This window comes from Taeniopygia guttata, chromosome 1A, assembly GCF_048771995.1.
Source record: "Taeniopygia guttata chromosome 1A, bTaeGut7.mat, whole genome shotgun sequence".
Lineage (NCBI taxonomy): Eukaryota > Metazoa > Chordata > Aves > Passeriformes > Estrildidae > Taeniopygia > Taeniopygia guttata.
This window is the reverse complement of record NC_133025.1, coordinates 19944874-19961956: the sequence shown is the minus strand read 5'-3', so window position 1 is coordinate 19961956 and position 17083 is coordinate 19944874. Positions and strand designations below refer to the sequence as shown.

Sequence of the window (17083 nt, the reverse complement as noted above, 5' to 3'; positions counted from 1 at the left end):
AAGAGGAAGGAAAAAATACATATATTACCTTAATAAAGGAAAGAATCTGAATATACTGTAAAAAAGAGTTTTCTTTTACAAAGGAGAAGTAAAAAATCCCCATCTTCACCTGTCAGAGCTACACAAGGAATCTAAATGTTTGTCCAGAGTTATCAAGCTGTGACCATATACCTACAAAACATGAAGCAGCTCTTGCTCAGTGCCACACACCACTGCATCATGAATAGTAAGCATTGTTTTGGTATTGCTGTCTATATTACAAATACACAAAAAGGGAAAGAGAGGATGGCAGCTGCTGCATGATAAAATATAGGAAAATACTTCTGGGAAAGGTTTGATGAGAGAGCACACTATCAGTAGCGGAAAAAAATAATGCCTGAATACTCTATCAGAAACACAAAGACAAGGCAAAAGCACTGAGCAAACCAAAAACTAAATAATGAATAGGCAATGGGGTATCAGTGAATATGCCAGCAGGTTACAAAGACTTCCACAGCATTACAGATTTCAAAATGGAACAGCAAACAGCAAAGGCTAATTAAAATTATATGCACCACTACTTGGATATTGCAAATTGTAAGCAGAATTTTAAATTCAGTCCAAGGTTCTTGAGCCATTCAATGGGCTCTGAGAAAACATGGAGCATTTCTTGTGCTCCTGTCTGAGAAAGGGTGTAGCATTAAGTTGATGGTAAGTTAGGTTATAGCCTAAGAGTCATTGCAGTGTAAGTAAGGTGAGTCAGTGGTTTTTTATATAACTATAAATATCTTTCACAGATTGTCTGAACATGGCTGTACATTCACCAGAATAATTCAGGGAAGGGGAAACTGGCACTTTTCTGATGCAACTCCCAGTGGGAGTTCCCTGTTTGGACCATCACAGGCCATGGCTCTACTGATTTAAAACAGCCTACACCAGGGAGACAGAGTCCCAGGAAGAAGAATGCTTAATATTATAGTCTTACTGAAATAAATTAATTATGAACATATTTAAACTATATGGGGAACAAGTAATTCATACACTAGATATATAAAGAAAACGGAAAATAAATCCTGGCAATATACTGCAGCATTCTTGTATCAAGTTCTATATGAAGGCTAGGATATTTCCTGAATATAATTTGCTTGGAAATAGTTAAAAAAAAATTCACCAACCACAACTGTTGTCTCATACCTGTCATTCTGTTGTGAGGAAAAATATATAGAAATAATGAAGTGAGTGGGAAAAGGAGGTGTTACTGCCAAACTTGGCTAAACTGCACTTAGTTACACTGCATATTTACATATACTTAAGGATTGTTCTCATGTGCTTTCAGCTAAATTAAACATGACCTGCATGTTCTGTACTATTGTTGCCAAAGCCAAGAATTACAGCAGTGAATGGGTACATTGTTTTATATTGCATAGCATTGAGTAGTTATAGATGCTTGGGAGCATGACTAGGAATCAATTTACAAAGGAAGAATATCAGTTTAACCAGCAATAGGGACTGTTAAAATTCAAGGAAATCCAAATGGATGCATAGCATTCCAGTGTATTAATGTGGAGACAGCTTTGAGGAATTTGCAACAGATAGCAATGAGGCCAAGTGTTACGATCAGCAACACGAGGGAAATAAATAGATGTCTCTCTGGCAGAAATGCAGTTGACTGCAGTTCTTGGGACACTTGGGAAGAGATTCAGCTTTTCTAACTTCAGGCATTTCTAGAATGCATACACTTGACCTATTTTGGATATCTATATTAGGATGAAATGAATCATACATTGGAAGTGTTTTTCTTAAAACTGACTTTAAGAGAACCTGCCTTAATTACTCCAAGGATTAGGTCAGATGAACTGTACTGCCCTCCCAGGCACTCTGACCTGAAGCAATGAATAAAAGCAACCTGGCAGGTGCTTGTGCATTACAAAAACATATGAAGACCTAAACAGCCATATATATTTCCGTTTCAGCAAAAAAGTCTCAGAGCAAATTATGCAATAAAAATTAACAAATGCCTGGGGTTTTTTTCATGCTCTTTTTTTTTTTTTTTCAGCTGGACCAGAGAATATACACTATCAGTCTTTGAGAAATGTGGATGTAATGGAGAGACCCAATGTGTACTAAAAAGCAGATTTTCAGATCTTACAGATACCAGTAATATTTGCAAGATGTATCTAGAAAGGGAAATTCTATGTGGTAAAAGCAAGTCAGTCCTTAAAACTGGTAAGACTGAATTAGAATGCTGCAAAGAAGGAATAGAAGGGGAAGTTGTGTTTGGAAGGAAAACATCTGTATTCTGATTATTCAGTGAGCACAGATGCATGCTTGATATCAAGAGATACACTCACCTCAGAGCTTGTTTTAGCTATTTGAATGTATGTTAATTAGTACAGATATCAGTGGTGGCAAATAAAATATGCATACCAAGACCAAAAATCACAGCAAGTATACTTCAACTAGCTCTGCCAATTTTCTTTGAATAAACTGTGTGTTCAGAAGTAAGTCACATGTTTTGAGCAATAATGAAACTCAACAATGCAGACAGGCATGCATGAAAGCCACAGACACTTTCATTCACTAGGCACAAGCCATATCCACTTATGTGGAGTTGGAAGAAACCTTTGTAACATTCAAATTTGATCAGCAGGATGCAAAAGAAACACTGAATAATGAGTGGTTGATACTGAACGGAGGTTAGCAAACTGCTGCAAGGTATGCACAAGGCTTATTATATAATAGAAAGCCTTGGGAAAAAGCTCTCCCCAAATCAGAGGAAAATGCCTTACTGCTTTGATTCATTTTCTTTGTCACATTTAGCTTCATTAGGTTAGAGAGGTGACCTCCTCCCACAGCTGGAGCAGTAGCTGTCACAGATAATCCGGCAGGGATCATGAATCAGATGTTTTAACTGCTGCAGTTTACAGCCAGTGAATTAACTTAAACTGCCATTGACTTTAGGTTATGTACCTAAACCAGATGTGAATTGTAGTAGCTAATGATTAAGCTAGTAGCATTTTCATCATTGCACCCATTCTGCCCCTTCTGGCAAATCATAAAGGATATTCATCTAGATTATCTTCCAATACTGCATCTAAAATCTAGGGAGAGCTGTTGGCTCCTAAGGTGCCAAACAACTTAATAAAATTGGAAAGTTGCTGTTCCTGTTATGCCCAAGATGGTTTTGTTTTTATGAAGTGTAATAGAATATTAAGTAAGAAGTTTATGATATTCCTACCTAATTCTGTTATCTCAAGAAGCACAACAAGAGACATTACACCTGGCACATTCTCAAGGCATGTTTATGTAATTCTTCTGCAAGAAACAGCTAAGCAGGGAAGAGGATTACTTATTGAGAGTAAGGGCTTCTCAAAACTTAGGCAAAACTAGCTTCAATTCCCACACACAAATCTAGAAAACAGCATTGTGGTCTAAAGACTCTTGAACCATATCTGACATCTCTCACACACTTGATCCAAAGTGTTAAACCACAGAATTCTATCATAAGGAAAAGGAAAATGTAATAAACACTAGTGAGGGAACAGTGGGTAATAGATAAATTCTCAATGAGACTAGAGGTCTAATGTGGAAAACAAGGATACATATTTGTGTGGATACAACTATATCACATTATTTACCTCTGCTGTTCTGTATAAGGCAGTGTTCACAGAGCTAGTCTCCTTAGTATTTAGGAGATTACGTGTTGGCCTCTAGCTGGATACTTCCAAAGTATCCTTCCTGTACTGTGACCCAGCCTCTCACCAGTGCCTGGATGCAGGTGGGCAGCTGTCACAGTCCCACTCCTCCCTAAAAAGCATCCTCAGAAATCTCCAAATAGGAGCCAGACCTTAAAAAACATTGACACCATGGGAGTTCATATGCCAGCTGAAGTGACTGATAGACATGTTAGCAGGCAGGCAAGCCCTCACTTACCTCTCTGCTTTAGGCTGCTGTTGTTTGCCATTCCTCCTGCTTTCACTCTTCCTGGCATTCTCTGGGTACTGCCCAGTCTTGTCACTACCTTGACTTTGACAGAAAACATGCTGAGGTTCATTCATGACTTTCCTTTACTTGGTGCAGACTTCTGTGCAAGGGGTGTCTTGACACAGTTGGGCATTCTGACACAGTTTTGTCCTTCAGTTTCTTTACCTTCCAACATCTTGCAGAGGGACTCTGTTCATCAGGATGCTTTGGAGATTCTAAGGCCAGCCTTTGCCCCATACCCCTGCAGCTGCTAACAGCATATTCCTTGTTTTTCAAGGTCATCAAATCACTGACTTTGCAGATTGTGTACAGAAATTAATTTCATGTGACTGAACTAGCTAGGTGTAAGAGTACTGTAATGTGGGGAAGAGAATGAAGACCTAGTGGTCTGTAAGGGTCTTATTTCTTTCCTCTTTTTACATGATCTTTACAGCCTCAATGGCTTGTCCAGCTTTATTGAAGTGGCTGACAGTCACATCAACAGTTTTTAGCTCAGAAGTGGGATTGTGTAAGATCACCCTGAAGCTGGTAATGTTTATTAATTACACCTTTGATGGTCAACATGTTACAAAAAATCCAACTATTCTTTGTATTGTATTGTGAGAGACCATAGTATGTTCAGTGCTTCCTTGATAAATTAAAGTCTTTACTTTCACTGGGTATTATCACAGCATTCTTCATAACTAAAGATATCTAATAATTAAAATGTAAAATTGTCCCCTTAATGCTGTCATGCTTCATATCTACTCAGGCCTAGGCCTTGTATCTATAGTCACCTTATTAAGTAATAATTCAGATGTCAATTCAGCACATAAATGAACTCCACAGCCCCTTAAATGTCCCTGCCTTTCTCCAGCAAGTAGGTGAGGTACAGAGAAATCTTGTGCACTTTACAAAGCTCTAAGCTAAGAAGGATGAATCTAGGCCCAAATCAAGATAAACTCTGCACTGCTGCCCTGGACTCCCTATAAAACACATTTGCATCACAGCTGCTGCACCCATCCAAGCTGCACTACAAACTTCCCTGAACTTGTGAGCTTCACAGTAAAAACCTGACTGAAGTTTCACACTGAACTTTATCAAAGTACATACCAACAGCCACATAAAATGCATCACATACCTGGAGTAGTCACAGTTCTCGCTTTTCCACTCCGAGATTCACCTGGGTTGGACATTGAAGTGAGTCCCAGGGCAACCTTCTCTCTCACTTTCAGCAGTTCCTCCAACTCTCTTCCTGCCTGAGGCAGAGATTGCATGAGTATAGCCTTTGGTATGACATGCATCCCCATCTTGGGAGTCATACTGGAGCCCTTTGCGAGTCACATGTGGCCCAGAAGGCTGTGAGGTCTTGTGCTATTCTGTAAATGTAACAGCTGTGATTGACACAGAAAAAATGAAGTAAAAACACATTTATTATGCTTTCTGGATTTTTTTCCTCCCAGCTGAGATGGAAGCACCATTGGCTGCAGCCCAACAGCAGTAAAACTGTTCAACTTCTAACCTCACTAAAAAGTACTGTCAAAATGGTATTAAGTCAATAGTGAATGCCTGAGCCTGTGAGAAGAAACAAAAAGTAGTTCATGGATACATGAGTGAGTTTATTGACAACTCTGGGACTTGCAATACCCTGACTTCAGTGTCTGAGCAGTGATAAATAGGCTGTCAGAGTGAACTGTTTGGGCATAAAAGAATAAAGAATATGCCAGGACTGGGGGGGGGCGGGGGGGGGGGGGTGGGAGGCTATTTCATGTAACTGAAAGAAGAATCAGGTGACCTGTCATAAGCTTTTAAATGTTATATCACTGGGAATCATAAATTGGAATAGGGATTATCAAAACCCCTGATAGACAATGTCACCTATCTATATTTATTTACCACACATCCTTCAGTTTTAAGCCAGAACCTTCACCCCAGTGTTACAATCTTGATGTCTCATACTTTTCTGCACCTTCTCAGAATCTCAGCCCTTTTTTTCTTCTCTTTCCACCCTTTACTCTACCTTCTCAACCTTGTGCTCTTTACCCTCCCAGGCTTCTCTTGCCCCACCACTTTATTTGAAAGCCACATGGTAACCAAAGCATGTCAGCTTTCTACTGTCCCAGGTGTCGCAGGTCAGCTGAAGGAAGGTGCCAGGTGGGAAGGGCAGCCAGGACCTTCAGCAGGTACATGAACAGTGTGTTCCTCACTGGCTGGGGTAACAGAGTTTATCAAAATTCTCCCTGGAGGACAGGGACAAGAAGCAAAACACAAGAAAACTGAAGGCCTCTAAAGAAATACTCTAATCCTCCTATGGCCACAATGAAATGTACAGGGAAATACCAAGGGATATGGCATAGACATAGGAAAATTCATGATTTTCTGGGTTACAGAAAAGAGTCCTTAGGGATAAGACCTTCTTTTTCGTTCTTCTAGAATTTTGGATCTTTAGCTAATGCCACTGGAAACTGAGCAATCAAGAACAAATCCATTTTATTAGCCAGATGTGAGACTTCCATTCTTGGCAGCTGACAGCTGAGAACTTGTAAATGTGCATTCACCTACTTAATTTTTAAGCAACATCATTGCCAACTAACGAATTTGCCCTGACACTCAGTAATTTCTTTTGTCCATCTTCCCCCATCTCTACCTCAACAGTGAGGGCAATTTGTTAATTGTTTTTTGTTTTGTTTTTATTTCCTATTCTTTTAACTATCAGGAAGCTGCTTTCAGAAAGCCATCTGCACTTATTCATTGCCAACACTCAACATGGTTTTAATAAGCCTTGTGTGGTTTTGACTTTAACACTTGTTTCCCTGTGCATAAAAGCCTATTTCCTTAGCTGTCACAGTTTGTCACTTCAATAAAGTTTCTCAGTTGCCTTCTAAGTAGGATGGTTTTTACTCTTACTTTCTTAAGCAGCAAGTTAAATCTGATCACAACAGCAACACTGATAATTATCCAAACTAATAAATGTTCATTGTTTTGAGCATGAGCTTCCCACTGAACAGAATCCTTCATAATAGATGCAGGTATCTGTAGAAATACTAAACTTTGAAAAATGATGCCAATCATACTTTATGGTTTAATGACAGCTTATATTAATAACTTTGGAATCAAACAGGCTCCATTCACAGGGTGATTTAATGAACTTGCATCTCTACAAAGCTCACCTGGGACTGGAAAGTAAAGTCTGGTATTTTTCTTGCTCACAACATCACTAGCAGTGACAATTCTTAGCAAGAAGGGGATTTCTGCAAGACTGATGATAGATGTTGGAAAGGACTTCTGGGTGTTCTCATTGCTCTCCTGAGTAGTGGCAATAGCAATCTTCATTAATAATAGTAATACTGGAGAAGCAAAAATTAATTAATGTCATCATTTGGGTGCTGTTTGACAGGAAAGACAGAGTTGCTCTCACAGCTTCCAGCTGCCAGTCTTTCCAGGCTCTTCTGCTGAAGGTGTATTTTACCCACATCTCTCGCTCCGTCCCTGCCCCTCAGTGAGGCAGCTCATTTGCCCTCCTGCCTGGAAGGTGTCCATGGAAAACAGTGGGGGGTGGGAGGGAGGAGACTGTGCCACCAGGTGGGCAGGATGCAGGAAGAGGATGGGAAAAGGAATAGAACAAGAGCTTATAAGCTACAGCAGGAAAGACCACCCTGGGCAAATCTCCGGTCAATGCCTAGCACTGCAGCCTTATTTTTTCCTTCCAGCCTGCAAGTTTTTTTCATACTGTACTTAGATTGTAACTGTTTTGGTCAGGGACTATTTCTTGTTAACTATCCTCAGAAGATAATGTTTTTCACTGAATAAGTCTTGGATCTGGAGTCAGATGTCCTGATTGTTATTCCTGCTTTGGCCCTTTTGCCCCCACTTGCCAGACATTAGGAAAATTATTTCATTTTCTTATGTTTCTGATTTCACCATGTCTATATTGTGTATTTAAAGCTGAGGTCTCCCAGGAAGAGACTGGAAAAATTAATCTTGATCTTTGATTATTAGCACCTAACCAAGATGTTAATAAGTATCTAATACTTGTAAATAGTACACACATACATCAACGAAAATTCAGATGACAGATCAATCCCTACATTTTACAGTGAATTAAAAATAGGGTAAAGGAATGCAAAGAAAACCAAATAACTCATCTGTACCTGAGAAAGCTCTGCAGCAGAAAAAACAATAAGGCTATAGTGAAAATTCTAAATCTCTAGAGTAAACATCAAGTGGGAGCTGTATTTCTTTTTCTCATACACACTTCTCAGCCAGAATCTCACTTTAATCAGAAAGATTTTATAGTCCAGAGTTTCCTGCAAATCTCTGTTTAATGTAAATTTTAATACCTTTGGCATATTTTGGCTGCCAGACTATTATTTACTTGATGCATCTCAAGCAAGTTTTAAATTATGCTGTTAAAAGTAAAACTACGTCAGATTTGGTAGATAGTAAAATTATTTTGTAAAACAACATTGAAGGAATCTTCAGTTACTGTCCATCATTGATTTCTCTGCATTCAGTTCTAAGATATGTTCAGTTTATAGGTAAAATGATGGCTGGGTGGGTTTACTAGAAGGACTTTGGCCTTGCTAATCATGGGCCTGGAAAATCAGGCTGGACTTACAATATTACAGCAGATCAAGGGATCAGATTGGAGGGAGAGCAGGGTAAATTATGCTTTTAAGATTAATATTTTCAGAAGTCTGTTTTAAAGGGAAGTTATGTTAAAAAAATGTGCCCAACTTCTGGGCCATAAACTCCTACTACAAGAAAGAGGAGATAAAACTGAGAGAAAACAGAAAAAATTGTCCTCTTAAAATTATTTGCCATCAAGAGATAATACATATCCTCAATCCAAAATTTGTTTTTTCTCTGCTTTAGGCTCAGACCCCGGTCTTTCTTTCACAGGGATTGAAACCAGATGATCTTTAAAGGCTCCTTCAAATACAAAAATTCCATAATTCTATAAATAACTGTGTTGGGCACTGAGTTACTGATAATGAAAGGCTGAACAACTATTAATGGAAAAGTAGATTTTAATGTGTGAGAATGTGAAACAAAGTACTGAATAATGAGAATTTTCTGGTGTTTCTCTAGTTCTGCAATTAGATTGCTACAGCATGCATCTTGTCATATATTTAATTTAGAAATCAGATTAGTAAATCAGCTAAAGTAAGAAGCTAAAGGAAATGAGCTCCTGTATCTGCCTCACAATACAGATTATAAATGAAGAACCATGAGGCTCATACTGCAGCATACCAACTTTGTACTTCTCCAGGTGCTTCAGATCAGCTGATGGATGGGGCTGGATGAGCAGGGCAGGAAGGGCTCATGTACCTTGCCTGTCTGAGCAAGAAAGTGTATCAAAACTCTTTCTGAGGGAGGACAAACAAAAACACTGAAGCTGAAGGTGATTAAATGGACAATTTAATCCTCCTACAGCAAAAGTTTTCTAAGGACACATTGAAATTTACAGGAAGTTTCTCAAAGTCATCTCTTATAATACATGAATATGGAAAGAGTCATATTGACCTATCTTAAAAATCAGAGTTATTAGGGATAAGATTTTTTTCCTTTATTTTTTCCAGATGTTTTACACTCATAGCTATCACTATTAGAAATTTGATAATTAAGAACCAATGTATATATTAGCCGGATATATACCCATTCCAAACCAGGTGTAATGAGTTGATATTGGCTGAATGCCAGACGCCCACTAAAGCCTCTCTCTCACTCCCCTCTGCTGGGCAGGAGAGAGAAAGTATAATAAAGGGTTCATGGCTTGAGATAGAGATATTAATTGAATGTACTACTAACAAAATCAGAGCACATAAGGAGCAGTAAAAGGAGATCGTAAAAACACCTCTCCCCCACTCCTCCGTCCTTCCCAGCTCTACTGCCTAGCCCAGCAACACAGGGAGATGGGATGGGGGTTGAAGTCAGTTCATCACTCTTTGTTTCTCCTGCTGCTCAGGGAGAAGAATCATTCCTCTTCTGCACTGTGGGGTCCCTCCCACAGGAGAGAGCTCTCCATTAGCTTCTCTGATGGGGCTCCATCTCATGTGATAAGTAGTTCCCTGAAAACTGCTTCAACATGAGTTCATCCCACAGGCAGCACCACCCCTCAGACTGCTGCGGCGTGGGTCACTCCCACAGGGTGCACTCCTCCAAGAGCAGGCTGCTCTAGCATGGGGCCCTGTCTCCATGGGTCTCCCACAGGACTTTAGCCTCCTCTAGACACCCACCTGCTCCTGTGTTGGGTCCTCCATGGGCTGCAGGTGAATCTCTGTATGCCCATGGTCCTCCATGGGCTGCAGGGCCACAGCTGCTTCACCTTTGTCCTCACCACGGCCTGCAGAGGAATCTCAGCTCCGTGCCTGGAGCACTCCTCCCCCTCCTTCTTCATTGATCTTAGTTTGTGCATGGTTGTTCATCTCACACATTCTCATTCTACTCTTCACTAGCTGCAATTACAACTGTGCAATAACAATTTTTTTTAACTCTTCTTAAATCTGTTGTCACAGAGGCATTGCCACCATTTCTAGCTGGCCCAGCCTTGGCCAGTGGCATGTCTGTCTTTGGAGCTCTGCAGACATGAAGGAAGCATCTGGCAGCTTCTCACAGAAACCACTGCTGTAGCCCCCCTGCTGCCAAAGCCTGGCCATGCAAACCCAATAACCATGCCAGATATTGGGCCCTTGGGACCTGCTGGTCAGTTGGATAACTACTCCATATCACAGCTAACTGTGGTGTAGGTTGACCAGATCTGTGCATATTGAGCTAAAAAAACCTCTGCCTTGTTTGATTGGCTTATCTAGTTAATCTTCAATTTCTAAAGGTTAAAAATCCCTGCATGGGATTAATTTAACATCATTGCTCTGTTTCAGGAGCAGAGAAGTTCTGTAGCAACGTGGTTTAAGACATTCTGGCCTCATAGGCCACATCACTTGCTCATAGACAACATTTTTTTATGGTACCATGTGAAAACTGAACAGGAAACAAGGCTAGCATTAAAAAAAAATCCCTGAAAAAAAAAAAAAAACGAGGAAGAGTTGTTAAATTCTTAGTTTAGCCAGCATTCAAATTTATGTTTAAATTAGACACCTCAAAGTCCTTTTGTAATCTATAGAAAGAAAATGGCATTTCCAGGATGCATCTCATCTCATCTCATCTCATCTTGTTGTAATGTAGATGTGATCTAAAATAAAGCAGACAAATCAGACCCTGAAAGTGCTTATTTCTCTCCACTGACTATAAAAGGAGCACAGGCTGGCGAGCTCAGATGGAGACGCCTACACTCTGGATGTCTAAAGATAGGTGAGCTAAATCCTGCCATACATCTGCTGCTGTTTCTCATATGGATTTCCCTTCTTTGTTGCCCTTACACATGAGGTTTCAGTATAATATTGAAATGCCTGTAAATGTGTAGGTGAGGCATACACAGATAAATGCAGTCTCTCTTGATCTCCATCAGCAAAAACAGTGGCTTGGGATACAAGGACATTTTTTCTGGTGGCATAGTCAGTTTATGAAGTTTGCGTCTATTGAGTTGAATGCTGACATTTGCCAGTCAAACTGTGTTTTAATGTTAATTTTGTAATGCTGAAAATCTCTCTTCCAAGAAGGATGATTGAAATACTTTTGGGATATCAGCAGAGCACTCCTGATATTGTCAGACAGAGAGCTCATTCTGCTATAACTGTTGCCTTGAATATCAAACTATGTCTAGATGACCAGCTGGGACACACTCCTGTCTTTTTGAATAATGCTCCTCCAGCTGTCCAGATCAGGGACTGGGTAAGGAGTTCCCTGCAGTTCCCTGTCAGACACCGATGGCAGGGATGTGGCTCAGGCCTGGGGAGCCAAGAGTTCCCAAATCTGTAATGATTCCCTTGACCAAGGAATTTTACCAGACTTGTTTCTTCCTGCACTGAATAATGCTGAGACCTCCCTCTTCACCACTTCCCAGAAAATGACTGCTAGTTCTCTCCTCGATGCCTCAAATGTTGTTAGTGCTGCTTAATACAAGCATACCTTCCTATCTCTTTGCAAGCTTTAGTGTGGTAGGCACATCGTACTTTTTAGGAAATCCTGAATATGTTCAAAACAAATTAGATAGAAATGGGGAAGTGGAACCAAGAGATCTGAAACCACATAAACCTTTTATTAGAATTTGAAATGTGGTAATCTATTAGAGCATATGTCAGCTTTGTAGTGAAAAAAATACACACCATCACTACAGGATTTCAGCTTCCTTATAATTTATATAATTTATCTAATTTATCTTCTAATATTAGCAGGCTTCCAAAATCTCCTGCTGTTACTTGAATATCTGAGGCTGTCGTGCTCTGCACTCTATTCTCTCTCCCCTCAAATTCATATGTTGGCTCTCCCAACTGATCAAGAACTAAGCCTAAAGTTCTCTGTCTCTTATAGATACATTGCCATGGCTGTTGCACATGGCTTATTAGCTGGCCTAGCAGCAGACCTGGGTAGTTCTAACAAGTTTTTGATGCATAGTTCTCCACAAAACTGGAATGTTTCCATGTGTTTCTTCCTTGAGTTCATGCCTGTGATCAATGCCCAACTTTTTATCAATACCTATTATTTCTCTTATAAAGCTTTGGTAATGGCTCACATATACATTCTTTCTTTGTAGAGTATCCTATAGATAATATTAATTTCTTTATTTTTCCAGACTAGTGAGTACACAAGTAACATGGGAGTATTTCCATAGTACCAACACGGTATTTTTTTATTCCTAGTCTGTAGCAGCTCTCTCCATAATGACAACATTTCTTCAGGTCATCAGAAATGTTTCTACAAAATGCTGATGTCAATTTAATTGGTTTGGGTTTTTTCATTTGTTCTTAAGTTTTCTAACTTTCCTCACATTCAATCACCTGATTAACTGCATGGTTTTCATGGTTTGGTACTAGCCTTTTTTAGGTAATAACATGTATTAGTTTTCATATTTTTCTGCTGATTTCTCTTCTTATACTGCTGTTTTCTGTTAAGAGGACATGAGTTTATTAACAGAAATTATATCTTAATAAGGGAATATAGTATTTCCCACTGTTGTGACAGCCACCATTATGCCAACCATTTGGCTATTCTTGGTAAACAGCTTGAAGTTGTCATTCAGTGTTTACTAGAGCATTTGTAAAAGCCAAGAAAGAAAAATGTTATTTTTTGAAAAAGAAAAATGTTATTTTCCAGGCTAGCAAAGAGGTAAATAGATGGAAGTGGCAGCCCCCCTCCTCATATGCATATTATTTCAGACTTGTCCATTAAGAGCCATTGCTGACCTATGACCAGTTCTGCAAGGCTCTGAATTCTTTCTGGGTAAAGAATGTAGAATTTATTACAAAAACCCCACATTTATTTGTCTTCCAGGAAACCTTTCTCCTTATAAAAGCTAAGCATATTTTGAAACATAAAATCAATTGCCAAATGTTTTTTTAATCTAACACGCTCACCTAGGTATATGCTTAAATAATATGTAACCTATGCTTCACTTGTTATCTCAAGCTCTTTGCCCTCTGGGGCAAGCAAAACAAAAAGTGATGTCCTAGAAGACACTGCAAGATATGTCTAACATCTGACCTAGTCTGTGAGCTTGCTTCCATGGCCTAGGACATGAATTGGTCTTTGCTCCTATCACACCAGCAGCCAATGTGGTCTCATCTTCATGACTACATTATAAACTCCTTCAGACTTCCTTGTTGGAGAGATGACATTGTGGAAGTGTTAATTGCCTAGCTGATTCATGGAAATTATTTGTTTTACATTGAGCCTCAGGAGAGTTTGGAAACATAGACTATATTTTCTAATCTAAAATGACCTTACCAGAAGTTATACATTTTCAAAGATTATAGACTTTACATTTTGTTTCACACTGTTACCTTATCCTTTTTCCATGGTAATTATCTTCCTTTATAGATGCCAGTAAAGCAAAATGAGACTGCATTTCATTTTTGAATATATATATATGCAAACACATGCATGCATGTACACAAAGCTATATAAATCAGAATGCCTAAACTGAGGACATTCCTTTATGTTTAGCAATGTTAAACTTGAATGCCTTGCAGATAAGATGCAGAGGAATTTCTGACATATTTTGGTTCCTTGAAGAGGGAAATAATGTTAATTTTTAATGTTTTAAGCTTTACTAGATATGGATTTATGGTTCTTACATCGCAGATAGTCAACATAACAGAACCACATGAAAAAATATTCTGGTTTGGAGCTATAAAGTGTTAGAGCTGACTTTCCCTGCTTGGTCATAAACCAGAATGAGTTATATGTTAGTAGCATAGTTCTATTTACAGAACAAAACAAAACAAAACAAAACAAAAACCAAGAAAAAAATATAGCAGAATCAACTGTCAAGTAATGAAAACACACAGCTTACCTTTCCATTTTAGAAAAATCTTCATGCTCTGTATCTGATCCCTTGTTGCAGTACTTGAACAACTTGCTTTAATCATATTTTTTGGGTTTTTTTTCAAATTTGTTGCAGTGCACTGGTACACATTTTGTGGTGATGGATTAGACAAATATCCTATGGAACCTTCCAAAAGGAACATAGACTGTGTTTGCAGAAGAGTTTATATGATAACCCAGGTGACATATCAGAGCCCATCAACCTTACCTAGGTCTAGAGGAGCGCAGGGTCCTTCTTAAAGAAACTACAGACAGGGATCAGGACACAGCCCAGACAACCAAGTTCAGTCTTCTGAATTCTAGACTTCTGTATCAGTGAAAGGGGAGACAGATAACTTCTGGCTTTGCCAAGAAGGATAAGGACTTGATTCTGAAGAGCTGAGTGGTGTTAAAGAAGGCTTTATTTATTTCTTGTTCTTTTGAAATTAAAAATAGATTACGAGGTACTTACATTGGAGCTGTTGAGGTGTTTGACAGAAAGCAAGGCCAGCCTATGAAATTTTCCCTGGACAGAATGCTGAGTGAATGCACTGGTTTATGTAGATGCTTCCTAGAAATCACCATTGGAAAGGTGGAAGAGTACTGGCATGATGAAGGGTACACAATCTAATTGCAAATTGCATTTACAATGCTCTTTCATTCCTGTCATATCCAGTGTTAGTGCTTGCTCTAAGCAGTACCTTACGCTACTATAAAAGATACAAATTTAAGAGATGTTCCCTTTTTTTAATTATGAATTTTGCCTGTTATGCTATGGCTTTGGTAGATTTTTATTTTGTTTCCTGCCTCATGTGTAAGTCTGAATATTACTGTTGTACACTGCTTCAGGGGAAAAATACAGTGATTTCTTCAACCCACACAGCTGTGGATATGTGGCAAGCAGAAGTCCAGCAGTGACCTAATATTTAAAGTACTAGCCTAGCTTCAAACACCTGCCCTAAAATAAACTCCCTGTGGGCCCATGAAGAAGCTACTCAGATTCTCTGTAGTTCACTTATTCTCAGTAAAATAATGAGTCCTTCTCCCTCAGAAGTAATCTTATGGAAAATCATATCACTAAAGCTAAAGGATAGTTAGGCATGAAGGTTGGAACTATCAGATTTTAGGTAGGTGTAAAATAAGGGGCAGCAGTTTCCATCCCTGGATAGGAGTCCATGTGGGCTTTAGAAGGAGAAGAATAAGAACAGCTATTATATTAGACACTGCCAAAGCTTTTCTGCCTTTTGCTTATAACATCTTCATGTAGACATTTCTTCCAATAACCAAAGCCCAGATCTTGCATTACTAAGTTATGCCATAGATTGGAGTTGATTCAGCCTTTGTGTGTGTACATGATTATGATACTTTGATATTTATGCACACAGCAAAAAAAAGCAACGTTCCATCTCAAAGAATATGACCAGCATCTACAGACAGCTTCCTAGAAAGTCTTGCAAAGTAGGTCAGTAAATCAAATAACTGATAACACATTGCATTTCTATGAATTGTTGAAAGCAGGCAAAAATAACCTCACTTCATGTATTTGCACTTTTATTTTCTGCTTATGAAATCAGTTTGACAATCTACTTTCATTTTTTGCCAAATTCTTCCTAATCATCTAAGTTTACTAACAGAAAATTGTACGGTGTGAGATGACACTTCTCAACATATCAGTAGACTTGGTTCTCTGTACCCTTAAAAGCATTGGGAGGTTTATGCTTTTTTTATTTTTTCTTATTTCCTGTAGAAATTACCAGCATGTTACAGAGGGGGAAAATTTTCCTATAAACACACAAACTAGAAAATCTTGAAAAATCATCAAGTTCAAAAGTCATTGCATTTCTTGGCATCTGTGAAGGTTCTGCTTGAGCTAAAAACAGACTCAGACTCACAGCTAAGGTGAGAAGAGGCAGCTCTGAAAGTCAGAAGTCTCAGCAATATGACACCAGTCTGGAAAGCAAAGGTTGTGCCATATTGTACTGATTTCTTTTTCCCATTTACCTACTACAGTTGCAGCTTCAAATACGTGTAAGAACATGTCAGCTTAAGGGAAGCTCTGGCTTTTGTGAAAAGTTGTCCTTATTAAAGTTGAGCAGTTCATAAGATAAAGATTTGTAGGAAATAATCTTCCTCTTACATTTAAACCATTAATTCTTCCTGGGCTGAATAAAAGATTTCAATTTTTCTCTTTTCCTATAACAGCCTTCTCCAAGTATAAGGGGAAAATAATTCAGTGAAAAATTCACTGAAATAGTATGTTATTTTATTTTTAGTCTATTCAAAAAGTAACTTTTATAAAACACCAACATTTTGGGATGGGGTTTTGGGGAGCTGGGAAAACCAAGCAAAAATCTTGCCTCTAGAAACTGAGACTTGTACATTTAGAGGAGCTTGTTCTAACACCATATGCAGCCATCTTATTTATGCATCTTTTTATATTTCTCCTTGTTTCCCTGCATTATTACCTCTGCTTATAGCCTCATCTACTGTAATTTTCTACTTTTTTAGTTGCCCCTTGTTCTTGATAAAATCTTATTCACTTAGGACCTTCATCCACTGGAAATACAATTTGGTTGCTTGGGAAGTAAGAAGATGTAATATAAGATGGAAAGGACTGAGAAATTTTGTTTAAGATTCTATGAATGTCAGAAGAGTATACAGAGCAATAAATAATTTTTGTGAGTCATTTAATGCCGAAATATTTTATGTATCTTCAATG

At 38.7% G+C, this 17083-nt stretch overlaps 1 protein-coding gene across 4 annotated transcripts in view; it reads right to left on the bottom strand.

Annotated features, from left to right (window-relative positions):
• The window catches only part of ZNF800 (zinc finger protein 800), a 93079-nt gene extending 87760 nt beyond the window's left edge, over positions 1-5319 (bottom strand). For 2 of the 4 annotated variants that reach the window (XM_072920845.1, XM_072920858.1), the window contains exon 1: positions 5084-5319. The gene's annotated coding sequence lies outside the window, so the exon portion shown is untranslated. Of the gene's footprint in view, positions 1-3912 lie in introns of all 4 variants that reach the window. The other 2 variants (XM_072920851.1, XM_072920840.1) reach the window with 2 other exon arrangements.
• Between the last annotated feature and the right edge of the window lie 11764 nt (positions 5320-17083).